The 17403-nt window shown below is 38.4% G+C and overlaps 1 long non-coding RNA gene across 2 annotated transcripts in view; it reads right to left on the reverse strand.

Annotated features, from left to right (window-relative positions):
• Positions 1 to 17403, reverse strand: part of LOC112661561 (uncharacterized) — a 90551-nt gene that overhangs the window by 30037 nt on the left and 43111 nt on the right. For both annotated transcript variants that reach the window (XR_003137790.3, XR_007407688.1), the window contains one exon: positions 8263 to 8313. This is a non-coding gene — a long non-coding RNA (uncharacterized LOC112661561). The remainder of the gene's footprint in view (positions 1 to 8262; positions 8314 to 17403) is intronic.

Raw genomic sequence — 17403 nt, forward strand, 5'->3', positions numbered from 1 at the left:
GATAGAGATAGCATATTATGATCTTGCAAAAAGAAAAAACAAAGTACCCATGATGTTCAAAATCCAAGAAAACCATATATGTTTTAAAAAGTGAGGTGTCTAACTATAATTACTTCCTTTTCCATCCAAGAATTAACCAACTAAATATAGCCTTTATTAAATCAGTTCTATATCATAACCATAACTTTAAAGTGGAAATCTTAATAAAAATATTTCACTAAGAACCTATTCAAAATATTTTCAGAAGATTTCTTCCTGAAACTGAGAAATTTGAATTACAGATGCACTATAGGAAAACATCTACTTGATGAGTTTATTATGTATTGATAGATAAATATGTAGAAAATGGTTTTAGTCTTCTTGAAAGGAAATGGTCCTAATGTCCTTGAACTTACTATTTCACATTTTATTGTGAAATAATATTTTAATTGTTCAACAATTACTATCTTACCCATGAAAGGAAATTGCCTCCTTAAAAAAGTAGGCCATATAAAATAGGCCAACTTGATTATGAAGCAAACTATTTTCATCCACTTACTCATAGTTCTTGGCTTTTGACAGGATGCCTTTGACATCTGAAATGAAAATATTCACCGTATAATACAACTTTATATTTTTTTCCTGCTAAAAAAATTAAATGAGCTTATTTGAATTGTATAGGCCATCCATTAAAATCGAGGAATTTATTTGATTAGGTCTATAATTCCTAAGTATATCCTCATATGACATCGGAACTTTTTCTTGCCAAATATTTGTACATAGTTACAAAGTCATAAAATTTTTATATGTAGTTACATCGTTTGGCCACTTATTCCAAATCCCCATTAGAACAAAGATAATTTATGCTCTGCATCATGATACCTAACAACTAAATTATAAAGAAATTACAATGCTCAATGATGAATTATCTAAATAGATAAGCAATTTTTTATGCTGTTCTTTAACTTAAGAGGGGGAAATGTATAAAATGTTAATTTGAAGAGTAGAAACTTTTAAATGATTTACAGCTTTCCCATACTGTGTAGCCTAATCTCTTTTTCAGTTTCTACTTTCTTGTGGGGCCCATAAGAATAAAAATGGTTTCCAGAGGGGACGCCTGGGTGGCTCATTTGGTTAAGCAACAGACTTTTGGTTTCTACTGGGTTTTGATCTTGGGGTCATGATCTCAGTGTCATGAGATCAAGCCCCTTTGGTTCTGCACTCTGCTCAGAGTCTGCTTGGCATTCTTTCTCTCCCTTTCTTTCTGCGCCTCCCCCTGCTCATGCTCTCTCTTTCTAAATAAGTAAATCAATTTTAAAAAACGGTTTCCAGGGATCCCTGGGTGGCGCAGCGGTTTGGCGCCTGCCTTTGGCCCGGGGCGCGATCCTGGAGACCCGGGATCGAATCCCACGTCAGGCTCCCTGCATGGAGCCTGCTTCTCCCTCTGCCTGTGTCTCTGCCTCTCTGTCTCTCTCTGTGTGGCTATCATGAATAAATAAATAAAATCTTTTAAAAAAAATAAAAAATAAAAAAAAATAAAAAACGGTTTCCAGAGAAGACTGCATTTTTAGTTATCAAAATTATATTACCTTTACTGAGACATATTTATTTTGAGGTACTTAATTAACATATGACTTATTATAACAAATCTCATGTTCCTAACACCCCATTTATATTTTGCCATTATTTAGGAAACATAGCTATCAAAATGCCACAAAATAATGCATGTATTAGTCAATGACAGCCACACTATGCTGAATAATAAGCAAGCCCCATATCTGTGATTTAAAAAACAAACATTCCAACCTCCCCCCCCCCCCATCAGTCTGTGGATTGACTGCAGATCTACCAATCTCAGCTGGGCTTATCAGGGCTCAGGCTTGATTAAACTCCAGGCTTCAGGTAGGAAACAAGTCTGTTTCACTTGTCCTCATCACTCTAGGACTAGATGTTACTCAGGGTATATTTTTCTCATGATAAATAGAAGACCAAAAGCTCAAGCTTAAACATACTGTTCATGTTATGGCTGCTGACATTCTATTGGTTAAAGCAGGTCCCATGTTTCCCAACATCAGAGTGGTAGGAAAATATACTCTACCTATCCTGGTAGGAGATAATGAAAAATTACTTTGCAAAGGGCTTCAGTATATAATTCTAGAACAGGGAAGGAATGAGAAATTGGGAGCAATAATATTCCATAATATCCCCATAATATTTTATAGTAGGCATTCATTGCTTTAAATTTCATAAATATATTTGCAGAGCTTGAGGAATGAACTCTTGATCACTAAGGTAAAATGATCCACTTGTAATAAGAATTTAAAGTTGAAATTTGAGCCAGAATTTATGCAGTTTAGAGTAAGAGTTTAGGTTAAACTCACATTTAACATGTGGTTGGATTGTTAATATATGTATGCATTTAGATTGTATCCACCAGAACCAAATGAATACAACATCCAACACCATTTGAAAAATTAAACTAATTAATGAGGATTGCTCAGTGGTTTGGCGCCTCAGTGGTTTGGCTCAGTGGCATGATCCTGGAGTCCCGGGATCAAGTCCCACATCGGGCTCCCTGCATGGAGCCTGCTTCTCCCTCTGCCTGTGTCTCCGCCTCTTTCTCTCTCTGTCTCTCATGAATAAATAAATAAAATCTTAAAAAAAATAAACTATTTAATGATAAATGCCATTCTTTGAAAATGTACTTTCTTTCTTGACAAATGGAAATAACATTTTTTCTAAAATAAATTTGAGGCAAGAAGTGGCCAATAATAGAATCCTAATAGAAATCCTTCTCTTGTGTGTTAAGAAAAAATACCTTGCTAATATAATTTATAGAATGTTCTATTATAAAATTTTGTTACATAGGCCTTTTTTATTTTTTTAATGATAATGAATCTAATGTCAACAGAAACTCAAATACACTGGAATGTAATGTTCAGTACAATCACCATATACAGTCCCTTTGAGGGCTGAATGAAAACTTCAATAAATGATCCATTTGATTTTTTTTAAGATTTATTTATTTTAGAGAGGGAGAGTGCACGTGTGAGTGGAAGGAGGGGAAGGAAAACAAAATCTTCAAGCAGACTCCCGTTGAGCGCGGAGCACCACATGGGACTTGATCTCATGAGGCATTAGATCATGACCTGAGACAAAACCAAGTGTCCCATGTGTACCCAACTGAGCCACCCAGCCAGCCCCCAATCCATTTGATATTAACAATGTTGCCCAGAGTGATAAGAAATGAAAAGGATGATAAATCTTTTTTTTTTTTTAATTTTGGTTTTGGTTTTGCTTTATGTTTTCAGGGCATGAATTTCTAAGCCTTAAAGAATCACCCAATGTACCTGTGTACATTAAAGTGTAGTGGCTAGAAGAAAAAGCAAGATCTTATATTGTACTTTGCAGTAAAAAATGTTTGATGACTCCCAAATTGCCTATAGAATGAAGAACATTTTAACCGTTTACCTTTCTAAATTTATTTTTTACTGCTCTCTTATCCAATTGTCAAATTAAGCCATTGCCTATTTCTAAAATTTACTCTAAGCTCTCCTTCCTTTTTAATTTTTTTCTGGACTCTTCCTCTCCTGTTATCTATAACACTGTTGACCCTCCAGCATTTACTTCTAGTAGGAACATAACTTCAAGGCTCAAATACAATTTGCCTGACAAACTTTTTCTGATAATCCTAAGACATTGAGTTCCCATTGCTTTTTTGCATCTCTCTAGTAGTACATATCATCATCTAACTTCTGCCCTATTTGACTTGTCAAGGCATTTATGAAATACCTGCCATGCGTCATTCTTTCAGAAGCTCTGTCTTGTTTGCATGTTTTATGCATCCTCAGCAAAGAATGAGCTCTCTCAGATCAAAGGCTGTCTTACTCATCCTTGCCTTCTCTGTGGGGCCAAGCACATCTCCTTCACACAGTAGGTGCTCAATAATATTCAAATAAAAAATAGTTTTGTAGGAAAGAGTCTCAGTAATTTTTATTCATTTTGTCCAGGAGTTTTCACAAAATGATATAAAATTTTATTCTACACTTCAGCAAAAGCACCTGTATTACTCAATAAACTGTAGCAAGGTCATTAGAGGTAATTGGATCTATTTGAGCCGGGAAAAGACTGTGCCATTTGCCTTGAGGTATTTAAAATCAAAGATAGAACCTCATTTGTCTGGGATAATTTGAGTGTTGGTCTGCATAACAGTTGTGACCCCTCCAGACTATTATGGTTCTAAATTAAGGATTTTCAACATTCAAATAGTAAATAATAAACTGACAAAAATTAGGATACACACTTACTAACCGGTAACACTTTATTTATATGATTACAGATATCTACAGAGTTATTAAATATTCTACTTATATAAAATAATAAAGTAGCTAAAATATTATATTTATAAAGTTTTTTATCCTCATTGATCTTTTTTCTATCTTCCTTAAGTATAGATTTTATATGCCATTAATTGCCCAAAAACATACTGTAGCCCATTATTTCTTTATAGGCTAAGGAAATTTAAATTTTAAAGCTAGAAGAGACTAGAAACCATTGAATCTTTTCTGTTAATTTCACAGAATAGCAACTGAGGCCAATAAAATCATTATTGAAGTCTCATAACATATGAGAATTTAAACTGTGACTGGTCTCCTGATTCCTGATGTAATGTTTTTACTTTATCATCTTTTACCTTTTTAAACTATTCTGTTTTTCAAGATCTTTACAATAAGACACCTTTATAAGTACATGAATTTATTTCCAACTTTACCCTCAACACAAATCATTACTCAGGGTAAATTGCCTTCCATTATATAAACTTTTGTCATGAAAAGTCTTCCCTTAAATTCTCTTCTGCCCAAACTCAAAGACTGTCTTCCTTCATGAAACAAACTCTGCTGTTCCAAATCACAGGCATCTCTTGAGCTGTCAAAAGAAATATTCTGTATCTACATGTTTAAAACTTGGCTAACTTAGGAGCTTTACCAGATACCTTTAAAGCAGTTTATAATACTCAGCTGGGTATTACATATGAAACATATTCATGTAAGCAGGGCAAAAGATTATGAGTGTTTTATTTTTTTATTTTATTTTTTTAAGATTTTATTTATTTATTTGAGAGAGAGAGAGCACAAGCATGGGGGGGGGGGCGGGAGAAGGAGAAGCAGACTCTCTGCTGAGCAGTAAGCCCGATGTGGACTCCCTGTGGGGCTCAATCTCACCACCCTGGGATCGTGTCCTGAGCCACAGGAAAATACTTAACCAACCTCAGCTGGCACTCCAGACTGAATGTTTTTAAATGCCCACAATGAGTTGTAAGAGCACAAATGAGAGAGAGGCATTTGGGAAATACCTGGTGGAAGCAATTAAAGATGGCAAAAATTCTAGAAAGAGGGAAGGACAATTTGAGATGATAGGCAAGCGTTGCTCAGAGATGAGAATTGTAAAGTTCAAAAGGAAAGAAAGCAGCAAATATCACATTTGGCAGGGCCTTAGGGTTTGTTAAGCAGGGCAGTGAAGAGTAAGACAGGAGTAAGTCAGGGTGAAGTTTCATCTAGATGATATTAATTTCCAAGAAAAGGTGCTTGGACTTCATTCCAGAACATGAAAAAGTAAGAAATTATTGAGAGTATTTGATAAAGGCAATTTCCTGGTCAGAATTCTGCTTAGGAAGATTAAACCAGCTGGAGTCTATAGTATGAACTGAAGAAGGACATAACTTGTGCCAAATAGACCAGTTTGGGAATGGAATGCTATAGTCTAGGAAGGAGTTAACAAGGGCCTGGATTAGAGCTGTAAGTGGAAGAGAAAATAGGGTATCAAATGTGCAACAGCACTGGTATATAATCAATAAGATTTGGTAATTGATTGGATAGAGAGAAGAGACAGTAGGAGTAGTTAGCAGACACGTCCATAAACAGAGAAAGAAAAAAAAATAAACTTCCAAGTGTCACAGAGGAACATTATTACATTTTTGAAAAGCATTGGGCTCTAAGTTAAATGTACAACATGTATACTATAATCTGTCCCACAAATCAACACGTATATTTAGATATAGTAGCAATTAAATGCTTAATTACATACAGACATACTGTTCATTAATTATTTCAATCATTTCCATCTTCAAGGATAGGAGATACTTTTTGAGGAAGGGAAAAAAGGGGAGTGGGTGGAATGAGCCAACATGTACAAACTCTTAGTATGTTTTTCATTCAAGCATATACATATGCTGCGCTGCCATTCCTGTTTTACAGATAAGGAAACTAAAGCTCAAAACTATCAGCTAGATTGTCTGTATTGCCAGAGGTGTATAATATGTCCCTGGTTTTACTGAATCCTAGAACTTAGACACTTTCAAGGTTACTAATGAGTTAAGGTTATCAGTGAGTTAAAGTTCTGGGAAGCAGATTTTGGTCAAATATAAGAAAAAAACCTTTTCAACAATTACAACTGTGAAGCTCAAGAAGAGAACCGAGACCTACAGGGACATCCTAATAAGTTTATGCAGGTATGCAATCTATAAGCAAGGGAAATTCCAGAAGTTTTTGTCCCAAATTGTTTCAATTTATAATTGATATGTGAGCAAGGCACCCAGAAACAAAGATCAGTGTTTATGGACATATACTATATATTTGTTGAAGAATAAAAAAATTCAGAGATCCACGGAGAAAAGTAAATATATATTTTTTATTTTTTAAAGATTTTATTTATTTATTTGAGAGAGAGTGAGAGGGAGAACATGAGTGCAGGGGAGAGCAAGGGGGAGAAGCAGACTCCCCACTGAGCACAGAGCCCTGCCTGCAGGACTCAATCCCAGGACCCTGGGATCCCTCAGGACCTGAGCCAAAGACAGATGCTTATCCAACTGAGCCACCCAGGTGCCCCAACAAATATTTAAAATACTGCTCGCCAAAGGAAAAATCTGAGGATATATTTTCCATTTGGGCAGCTTTCTTCTGATCATTTCCAAATCAGTGCACCAAAATTAGAAAGGGTAATTTTTGTCTGAAACAATCTGTGATTTGTGGTCATTTGTGGTCAACCTGGTCATTTGAGATTAGAGTGGGCTATTTAGAAAGAGATTTCTCTGTTCATTTAGACTATTAACCTCTACACACACACACACACACACACACACACACACCTCAAAATACATACACAAAAGCCAAGTATAAATTACTTTTTAATACGTGTCCATGTGATTCTGCATATTTGAATGACTCAGAGTACACTGTACCAGGTAAAACAGACTTTAGATTCTAAACTGAACTTTTTCCCTAATAACAGAATGCCTGGAGAAGTTAGAAGTTAGTAATAACCTTGTGCCTCAGTTTTCTTATCTGTAAAGCAAAGGAGTTGGGATGGATAATTTCTAAAGTCATTTCCAGCTATATGATTATATATGATTCTCAGACAAGTGAGATGAGAAAATCTATGTGGTTGTATTGAATTGCCTTTGTCCTTGGTCATGAACAGCTTCAGACTTTAGGGCTGATTCATTACAGCCAGGAAGGAACATTTCCATTTCAATTTCTAAGATAATCATTGCCAGGTTTAACCCTTTCAGATTAAATGTTAATTTTCTTATTTTTCATAGACTCCTGTATTTGTTATCCTAGGACTTTCCTATAATTAGATGTCAGTCTTTTGATTAATTCTGTATTTGCTTCAGGAAAGTGCCTACTTTTAGGCCTTAGATTATTTCCAATGTGTGTGCTCTCTGCCCTATCCGTACTTGCTTTCATGTTTTTATGCCTTTTTCCTTACACCTAAGCAGCACTTTACTTTAGCTGATAACTCTCTTTAAGAGCCTGATCTTGCCCTTTAAGATTCAATAATTATGTCCCCAAAATACACACAATGATGCATTTCTAGTTTTTCTGTTTTAAACCAAAAACATTTTATCTCAAATATAGAAAACCTTGTTATTGCTTATTCTTGTTCCCAAACATCTATGATTTCCCTAAAATAATGGGAATTAAAATTTCCATAAAATGTTTTCCAAAATTTTAATTAGATAGGCAAGAATCAATATGTTCCACTTATATAACTTAAAGATCATATCATGCTCCATAACTCAAAATTAGGAAAGTGTAGTAAATCAGCTTATACACACATAAGAATCACTTTGCCAGACTGTGAATTTAGTCATGAAGTAACTTAATTTAAAGGTTGAAATGGCTGACTCAGGTGGTAATTTATTAATGTGTTTTTACCACTCAAACACATGTAGTGATATATTGTTTTAATTAGTAAAAGGCATATAAAAACAAAAAAGAATACCTTCTATCTTCTTACTCTTTCTTGTTTTATCATCTAGAAGTTGTCTCTAGCCTGAAGGAGAAAAGGGTAGATGGAATAGCAAATCTTTACTGTATAGAAATTTAAATAGGAAATACTTATCCTAACTAAAAGTCTCTGAATTTCTGCACTGATTCATTCAAAATAATCTAAATAACCCTACCTTTAATTTATTCCATAATGTCTAAGGTAAAGTCCCAAGCTCCTGGCACTAGACAAAGACACAAGCTGAGAATAGAGAGTCAGAAACTGACTTTGTCAGGGAATGCTTAAATAGGCACTATCATATAATAAGCATGTAAACACCAATTATTGCAAAAACAGATGAGGATGACTGTGCCATTTTATATCTGCTTTCTACACACACTTCTAGAGAAATAGTTTTATTTCTTTTTTTTTTAATTTTATTTATTTATACATGAGAGACACAGAGAGAAAGGCAGAGACACAGACAGAGGGAGAAGTGGGGTCCCTGTGGGGAGTCCAATGCAGGACTCAATTCCGGGACCCCGGGATCATGCCCTGAGCTAAAGGAAGACACTCAATAACTAAGCCACTGAGGTGCCCCTGAAGAAATAGTCTTAGTTCTTTTCTGAATTCTTTTACCCTTCAAGGCTATCCTTTGGGAGTATAGAGGTAAAGGTACAAAGAAAAAGGAAGTTAACATCATTAAGAAACACTTCCCTAGAGTTTCCCAACTAAAGCCTTTGATGCAACTCTTACACTTACATACCTCAGTTGTTAATTCTATAAAAAATTTTCTCAAATTTTAGTGCTTTTCTAGAGTTTAGTGAATGACTTTAAGTATTTCCATTTGCTATATGTGAAAATGAAATGGGATTATAAGTTTCACTGGATAGTTTTTTAAAGTGATGTAAACCAGCAGATTCACCTTCCGTTCCCAGTGTTCTCTAAGCAAATTATTGGTTGCATAGTGTAATTTATGTTTACTATGATTAGCTAAGAGTTTGTAATATGTTAAATTTGATTGTTGATATTAATAATATAATATTTAATATTATATTAGATTGTAATATATTAAATTGTGATTTTTTGTTATATATAGTTTATTACACACTAAGTCCTTTTTAAATAATTATTATGTAGAGTAAGTGTATCTATACTCATATTATGCCTTCATAACTACACTACATTTAAATTTCTCTAGTGTCATGAGAGCTTTTTTGAATTTACTAAAAATATTTATGAGAAACTGGTAAATGTCAAACACTCTCAATGTGTCAGTAATATAGTGATGAATGAATCTTGATTTTAATGATTATTGTTGGGAAATAATATTCAAACTGTTTGAAATAGTTATTGTTCTCTTTAATATGGTATATAGGAATATACTGCAATGAAACAATTATTTTTTATAATTCATTTATGATAAAGCAGTTATTTTAATAGACAACCATTACTATTGCTAAATAATAGCCTCATAACCAATTACTTTTATAACATCTTGTCAGTGAGTTGTGTTGAAAATTCAGGTTCCACACGACCATTAATGCTCTAAATTTTATTGCTTTCATTTTATACATGATGGTTATGGAAAATTCTGCACAACCTGTTGAATCTTGCAGTTCCACAAGATGGTTCATCTTTTCATTTTACTGTGACTGGGTAATATCCTTTCCATACACAATGTGCTTGTTCTTTAAGCTCATCTCTTTATATTTTATTTGCTGTCCTCCCTCTTGAGTTTCCTATCATTCTTTTTTAACCTCCCCCCACCCCCACCCCCCCCACCCCCCGTAACAAACTTTCCAGCAAACTTGACTCCAGGGTTCCTTTGTCCCATCCTGAAGAGAAAACTGTATGTGAAATATATTCTAATAGCATGCCTTTACTGCCTATATAAAGAAACACTATAGGTAAAGTAATGTTGCATTTTTCTGACATATTGCCATTTGCAACAGGGTTGCCAAGCAACTGTAACTTTATTCTATTTTTTTCAGTACCTTTACATGAAGCATTTAATAGCAAATTTCTCTATAAGCATATCAATGGAAAAAATGTTTATTATTCTTGATAAACTGGAAATGTCCCTATCATAAGCATTGTGAGATCAACTACATTTTTCTTTAATTTCCAAAAAACTTAAAGCCAGAAATCGATCCAAGCGTTGTGGATGGGACCTCAGGTATATATAATTTAGGGAACCCTATTTAAGAAAAAGAATCATGAATACAAAATTAGGTACAGCGTTGTGGAAGAGTGTCATCCAAATTCAGAGATTTTAAAGCTTAGGCTTTATTAGCTACATGACAAATCCATCTCTGCTTGGAACTAAGTTTATACCCAAATGCTATTATTTTCCTCTATCACCATTCTTAATGCACTAGCTACCCTCTTCTCCTTACACAATTGGAATCTGGTTGGTTAACTGAAATTTCTGGAAAATATGGAAATTATAAAAAATTACATACACATAAGTAAACATATGCTTTAATATAACACATAAATATTCATTTGTCAATCTTTTGATTGCTATCCAAGGCTTTTTATTTGTGTAAAGAATTACATGGAAGTTATTTAACAGATTTTTTTTTTTGTTTAATTTTCCCCATCCTCACCTTTTACAATTTAATTTGTATATTTTAATTTTGGACTGATGGTTTAACATTTCCTATAAATGTGCTTATATAATAAACTCCCTCAAAATTGTTTCAAAATAGATGGATTAGGGCAGCCCTGGTGGCTCAGTGGTTTAGCGCTGCCTTTGGTCCAGGGACTGATCCTGGAGACCCAGAATCAAGTCCCGAGTCCCACGTTGGGTTCCCTGCATGGAGCCTGCTCCTCCCTCTGCCTGTGTCTCTGCCTCTCTCTCTCTCTCTCTGTGTGTGTCTCTCATGAATAAATAAATAAAATCTTTTAAAAAATAGGGAGGAGGGGCAAGACGGCGGAAGAGTAGGGTCCCCAAGTCCCCTGTCCCCACCAAATTACCTAGATAACCTTCAAATCATCCTGAAAATCTACGAATTTGGCCTGAGAATTAAAGAGACCAGCTGGAATGCTGCAGTGAGAAGAGTTCGCGCTTCTATCAAGGCAGGAAGACGGGGAAAAAGAAATAAAGACACAAAAGGCCTCCAAGGGGGAGGGGCCCGCGAGGAGCCGGGCTGAGGCCGGGGCGAGTGTCCCCAGGACAGGAGAGCCCCGACCCGGAGGAGCAGGAGCTGCACCGACCTTCCCGGGGGAAAGGGGCTCGCGGGGAGGTGGAGCAGGACCCAGGAGGGCGGGGATGCCCTCGGGCTCCCGGGGACACTAACAGACACCTGCGCCCCGGGAGATGCGCCGAGCTCCCTAAGGGCTGCAGCGCGCACGGGGGACCCGGAGCAGCTCGGGGGGCTCGGGGGCGGCTCCGCGGAGGGGGCTGCGGGGGGGAGCAGCTGGGGGGGCTCGGGGGCGGCTCCGCGGAGGGGGCTGCGGGGCGGGAGCAGCTCGGGGGGCTCGGGGGGCTCGGGGGGGGGGGGCTCCGCGGAGGGGGCTGCGGGGCGGGAGCAGCTCGGGGGGCTCGGGGGCGGCTCCGAGGAGGGGGCTGCGCGGCGGGAGCAGCTCGGGGGGCTCGGGGGCGGCTCCGAGGAGGGGGCTGCGCGGCGGGAGCAGCAGGGGGGGCTCGGGGGCGGCTCCGCGGAGGGGGCTGCGGGGCGGGAGCAGCTCGGGGGGCTCGGGGGCGGCTCCGCGGAGGGGGCTGTGGGGTGGGAGCGCAAATCCAACAGCGCAGGCCCCGGAGCACAGGGCGCCGGACACAGCCCAGGATCCGGCCTCCCCGGGACAGGCAGAGGCCGGGAGGGCCCAGGACAGCGAGGACGCTCCTGCCCCAGCTGAGCAGATCAGCGGCCCCGCCCGGAGCCTCCAGGCCCTGCAGACGGAGAGCTGCGGAGCTACTTCGGGGGCTGACTCCAGGGCTGCAGAGCTGGCCCCGCCACTGCGGCTGTTCCTCCTGGGGCCTCACGGGGTGAACAACCCCCACTGAGCCCTGAACCAGGCAGGGGCAGAGCAGCTCCCCCAAGTGCTCACACCTGAGAATCAGCACAACAGGCCCCTCCCCCAGAAGACCAGCTAGACGGACAAGTTCCAGGGGAAGTCAAGGGACTTAAAGTACACAGAATCAGAAGACACTCCCCCATGATATTTTTTTTCTTTTTGATTTATTTGCTTCCCCCTCCCCATTTTTTCCTCTTTCTTTTTCTTTCTCTTTTTTTCTTTTTTTCTTCCTTTTTTCTTTTCGCTTTTTCTCTTTTCTTACATTCTTTCTCTCCTCTCTTTTTCTCCTTTTCCCAATACAACTTGTTTTTGGCCACTCTGCACTGAGCAAAATGACTAGAAGGAAAACCTCACCTCAAAAGAAAGAATCAGAAACAGTCCTCTCTCCCACAGAGTTACAAAATCTGGATTACAATTCAATGTCAGAAAGCCGATTCAGAAGCACTATTATACAGCTACTGGTGGCTCTAGAAAAAACCATAAAGGACTCAAGAGACTTCATGACTGCAGAATTTAGATCCAATCAGGCAGAAATTAAAAATCAATTGAATGAGATGCAATCCAAACTAGAAGTCCTAACGACGAGGGTTAACGAGGTGGAAGAACGAGTGAGTGACATAGAAGACAAGTTGATAGCAAAGAGGGAAACTGAGGAAAAAGACAAACAATTAAAAGACCATGAAGATAGATTAAGGGAAATAAACGACAGCCTAAGGAAGAAAAACCTACGTTTAATTGGGGTTCCCAAGGGCGCCGAAAGGGACAGAGGGCCAGAATATGTATTTGAACAAATCATAGCTGAAAACTTTCCTAATCTGGGAAGGGAAACAGGCATTCAGATCCAGGAAATAGAGAGATCCCCCCCTAAAATCAATAAAAACCATTCAACACCTCGACATTTAATTGTGAAGCTTGCAAATTCCAAAGATAAAGAGAAGATCCTTAAAGCAGCAAGAGACAAGAAATCCCTGACTTTTATGGGGAGGAGTATTAGGGTAACAGCAGACCTCCCACAGAGACCTGGCAGGCCAGAAAGGGCTGGAAGGATATATTCAGGGTCCTAAATGAGAAGAACATGCAACCAAGAATACTTTATCCAACAAGGCTCTCATTCAAAAATGGAAGGAGAGATAAAGAGCTTCCAAGACAAGCAGAAACTGAAAGAATATGTGACCTCCAAACCAGCTCTGCAAGAAATTTTAAGGGGGACTCTTAAAATTCCCCTTTAAGAAGAATTTCAGTGGAACAATCCACAAAAATAAGGACTGAATAGATATCATGATGACACTAAACTCATATCTCTCAATAGTAACTCTGAATGTGAACGGGCTTAATGACCCCATCAAAAGGCGGAGGGTTTCAGACTGGATAAAAAAGCAGGACCCATCTATTTGCTGTCTACAAGAGACTCATTTTAGACAGAAGGACACCTACAGCCTGAAAATAAAAGGTTGGAGAACCATTTACCATTCAGATGGTCCTCAAAAGAAAGCAAGGGTAGCCATCCTTATATCAGATAAACTAAAATTTACCCCAAAGACTGTAGTGAGAGATGAAGAGGGACACTATATCATACTTAAAGGATCTATCCAACAAGAGGACTTAACAATCCTCAATATATATGCCCCGAATGTGGGAGCTGCAAATATATCAATTAATAACGAAAGTGAAGAAATACTTAGATAATAATACACTAATACTTGGTGACTTCAACCTAGCTCTTTCTATACTCAATAGGTCTTCTAAGCACAATATCTCCAAAGAAACGAGAGCTTTAAATGATACACTGGACCAGATGGATTTCACAGATATGTACAGAACTTTACATCCAAACTCAACTGAATACACATTCTTCTCAAGCGCACATGGAACTTTCTCCAGAATAGACCACATATTGGGTCACAAATCGGGTCTGAACCGATACCAAAATATTAGGATAGTCCCCTGCATATTCTCAGACCATAATGCCTTGAAGTTAGAACTAAATCACAACAAGAAGTTTGGAAGGATCTCAAACACGTGGAGGTTAAGGACCATCCTGCTAAAAGATGAAAGGGTCAACCAGGAAATTAAGGAAGAACTAAAAAGGTTCATCGAAACTAATGAGAATGAAGATACAAGCGTTCAAAATCTTTGGGATGCAGCAAAAGCAGTCCTGAGGGGGAAATACATCGCAATACAAGCATCCATTCAAAAACTGGAAAGAACTCAAATACAAAAGCTAACCTTGCACATAAAGGAGCTAGAGAAAAAACAGCAAATAGATCCTACACCCAGCAGCAGAAGAGAGTTAATAAAGTTTCGAGCAGAACTCAACGATATCGAGACCAGAACAACTGTGGAACAGATCAACAGAACCAGGAGTTGGTTCTTTGAAAGAATTAATAAGATAGATAAACCATTAGCCAGCCTTATTAAAAACAAGAGAAAGAAGACTCAAATTAATAAAATCATGAATGAGAAAGGAGAGATCACTACCAACACCAAAGAAATACAAACAATTTTAAAAACATATTATGAACAGTTATAGGCCAATAAATTAGGCAATCTAGAAGAAATGGACGCATTCCTGGAAAGCCACAAACTACCAAAACTGGAAAAGGAAGAAATAGAAAACCTGAACAGGCCAATAACCAGGGAGGAAATTGAAGCAGTCATCAAAAACCTCCCAAGACACAGAAGTCCAGGGCCAGATGGCTTCCCAGGAGAATTCTATCAAACGTTTAAAGAAGAAATAATACCTATTCTACTAAAGCTGTTTGGAAAGATAGAAAGAGATGGAGTACTTCCAAATTCGTTCTATGAGGCCAGCATCACCTTAATTCCAAAACCAGACAAAGACCCCACCAAAAAGGAGAATTACAGACCAATATCCCTGATGAACATGGATGTAAAAATTCTCAACCAGATACTAGCCAATAGGATCCAACAGTACATTAAGAAAATTATTCACCATGACCAAGTAGGATTTATCCCCGGGACACAAGGCTGGTTCAACACCCGTAAAACAATCAATGTGATTCATCATATCAGCAAGAGAAAAACCAAGAACCATATGATCCTCTCATTAGATGCAGAGAAAGCATTTGACAAAATACAGCATCCATTCCTGATCAAAACACTTCAGAGCATAGGGAACATTCCTCGACATCTTAAAAGCCATCTACAAAAAGCCCACAGGAAATATCATTCTCAATGGGGAAGCACTGGGAGCCTTTCCCCTAAGATCAGGAACAAGACAGGGATGTCCACTCTCACCACTGCTATTCAACATAGTACTGGAAGTTCTAGCCTCAGCAATCAGACAACAAAAAGACATTAAAGGCTTTCAAATTGGCAAAGAAGAAGTCAAACTCTCCCTCTTCGCCGATGACATGATACTCTACGTAGAAAACCCAAAAGCCTCCACCCCAAGATTGCTAGAACTCATACAGCAATTTGGCAGCGTGGCAAAATCAATGCCCAGAAGTCAGTGGCATTTCTCTACACTAACAATGAGACTGAAGAAAGAGAAATTAAGGAGTCAATCCCATTTACAATTGCACCCAAAAGCATAAGATACCTAGGAATAAACCTAACCAAAGAGGTAAAGGATCTATACCCTTAAAACTATAGAACACTTCTGAAAGAAATTGAGGAAGACACAAAGAGATGGAAAAATATTCCATGCTCATGGATTGGCAGAATTAATATTGCGAAAATGTCAATGTTACCCAGGACAATGTACACGTTTAATGCAATCCCTATCAAAATACCATGGACTTTCTTTAGAGAGTTAGAACAAATTATTTTAAGATTTGTGTGGAATCAGAAAAGACCCCGAATAGCCAGGGGAATTTTAAAAAAGAAAACCATATCTGGGGGCATCACAATGCCAGATTTCAGGTTGTACTACAAAGCTGTGGTCATCAAGACAGTGTGGTACTGGCACAAAAACAGACACATAGATCAGTGGAACAGAATAGAGAACCCAGAAGTGGACCCTGAACTTGATGGTCAACTAATATTCGATAAAGGAGGAAAGACTATCCTTTGGAAGAAAGACAGTCTCTTCAATAAATGGTGCTGGGAAAATTGGACATCCACATGCAGAAGAATGAAACTAGACCACTCTCTTTCACCATGAACAAAGATAAACTCAAAATGGATGAAAGATCTAAATGTGAGACAAGAGTCCATCAAAATCCTAGAGGAGAACACAGGCAACACCCTTTTTGAGTTCGGTCACAGTAACTTCTTGCAAGATACATCCACGAAGGCAAAAGAAACAAAAGCAAAAATGAACTATTGGGACTTCATCAAGATAAGAAGCTTTTGCACAGCAAAGGATACAGTCAACAAAACTAAAGGACAACCTACAGAATGGGAGAAGATATTTGCAAATGACATATCAGATAAAGGGCTAGTTTCCAAGATCTATAAAGAACTTATTAAATTCAACACCGAGAAACAAACAATCCAATCATGAAATGGGCAAAAGACATGAAGAGAAATCTCACAGAGGAAGACATAGACATGGCCAACATGCACATGAGAAAATGCTCTGCATCACTTGCCATTAGGGAAATACAAATCAAAACCACAATGAGATACCACGTCACGCCAGTGAGAATGGGGAAAATTAACAAGGCGGGAAACCACAAATGTTGGAGAGGATGCAGAGAAAAGGGAACCCTCTTGCACTGTTGGTGGGAATGTGAACTGGTTCAGCCACTCTGGAAAACTGTGTGGAGGTTCCTCAAAGAGTTACAAATAGACGTGCCCTACGACCCAGCAATTGCACTGTTGGGGATTTACCCCAAAGATTCAGATGCAATGAAACGCCTGGACACCTGCACCCCGATGTTTCTAGCAGCAATGGCCACAATAGCCAAACTGTGGAAGGAGCCTCGGTGTCCATCGAAAGATGAATGGATAAAGAAGATGTGGTTTATGTATACAATGGAATATTCCTCAGCCATTAGAAACGACAAATACCCACCATTTGCTTCAACGTGGATGGAACTGGAGGGTATTATGCTGAGTGAAGGAAGTCAATCGGAGAAGGACAAACATTGTATGTTCTCATTCATTTGGGGAATATAAATAATAGTGAAAGGGAATATAAGGGAAGGGAGAAGAAATGTGTGGGAA

The sequence above is a fragment of the Canis lupus genome, chromosome 31, assembly GCF_003254725.2.
Source record: "Canis lupus dingo isolate Sandy chromosome 31, ASM325472v2, whole genome shotgun sequence".
Classification (NCBI taxonomy): Eukaryota; Metazoa; Chordata; class Mammalia; order Carnivora; family Canidae; genus Canis; species Canis lupus.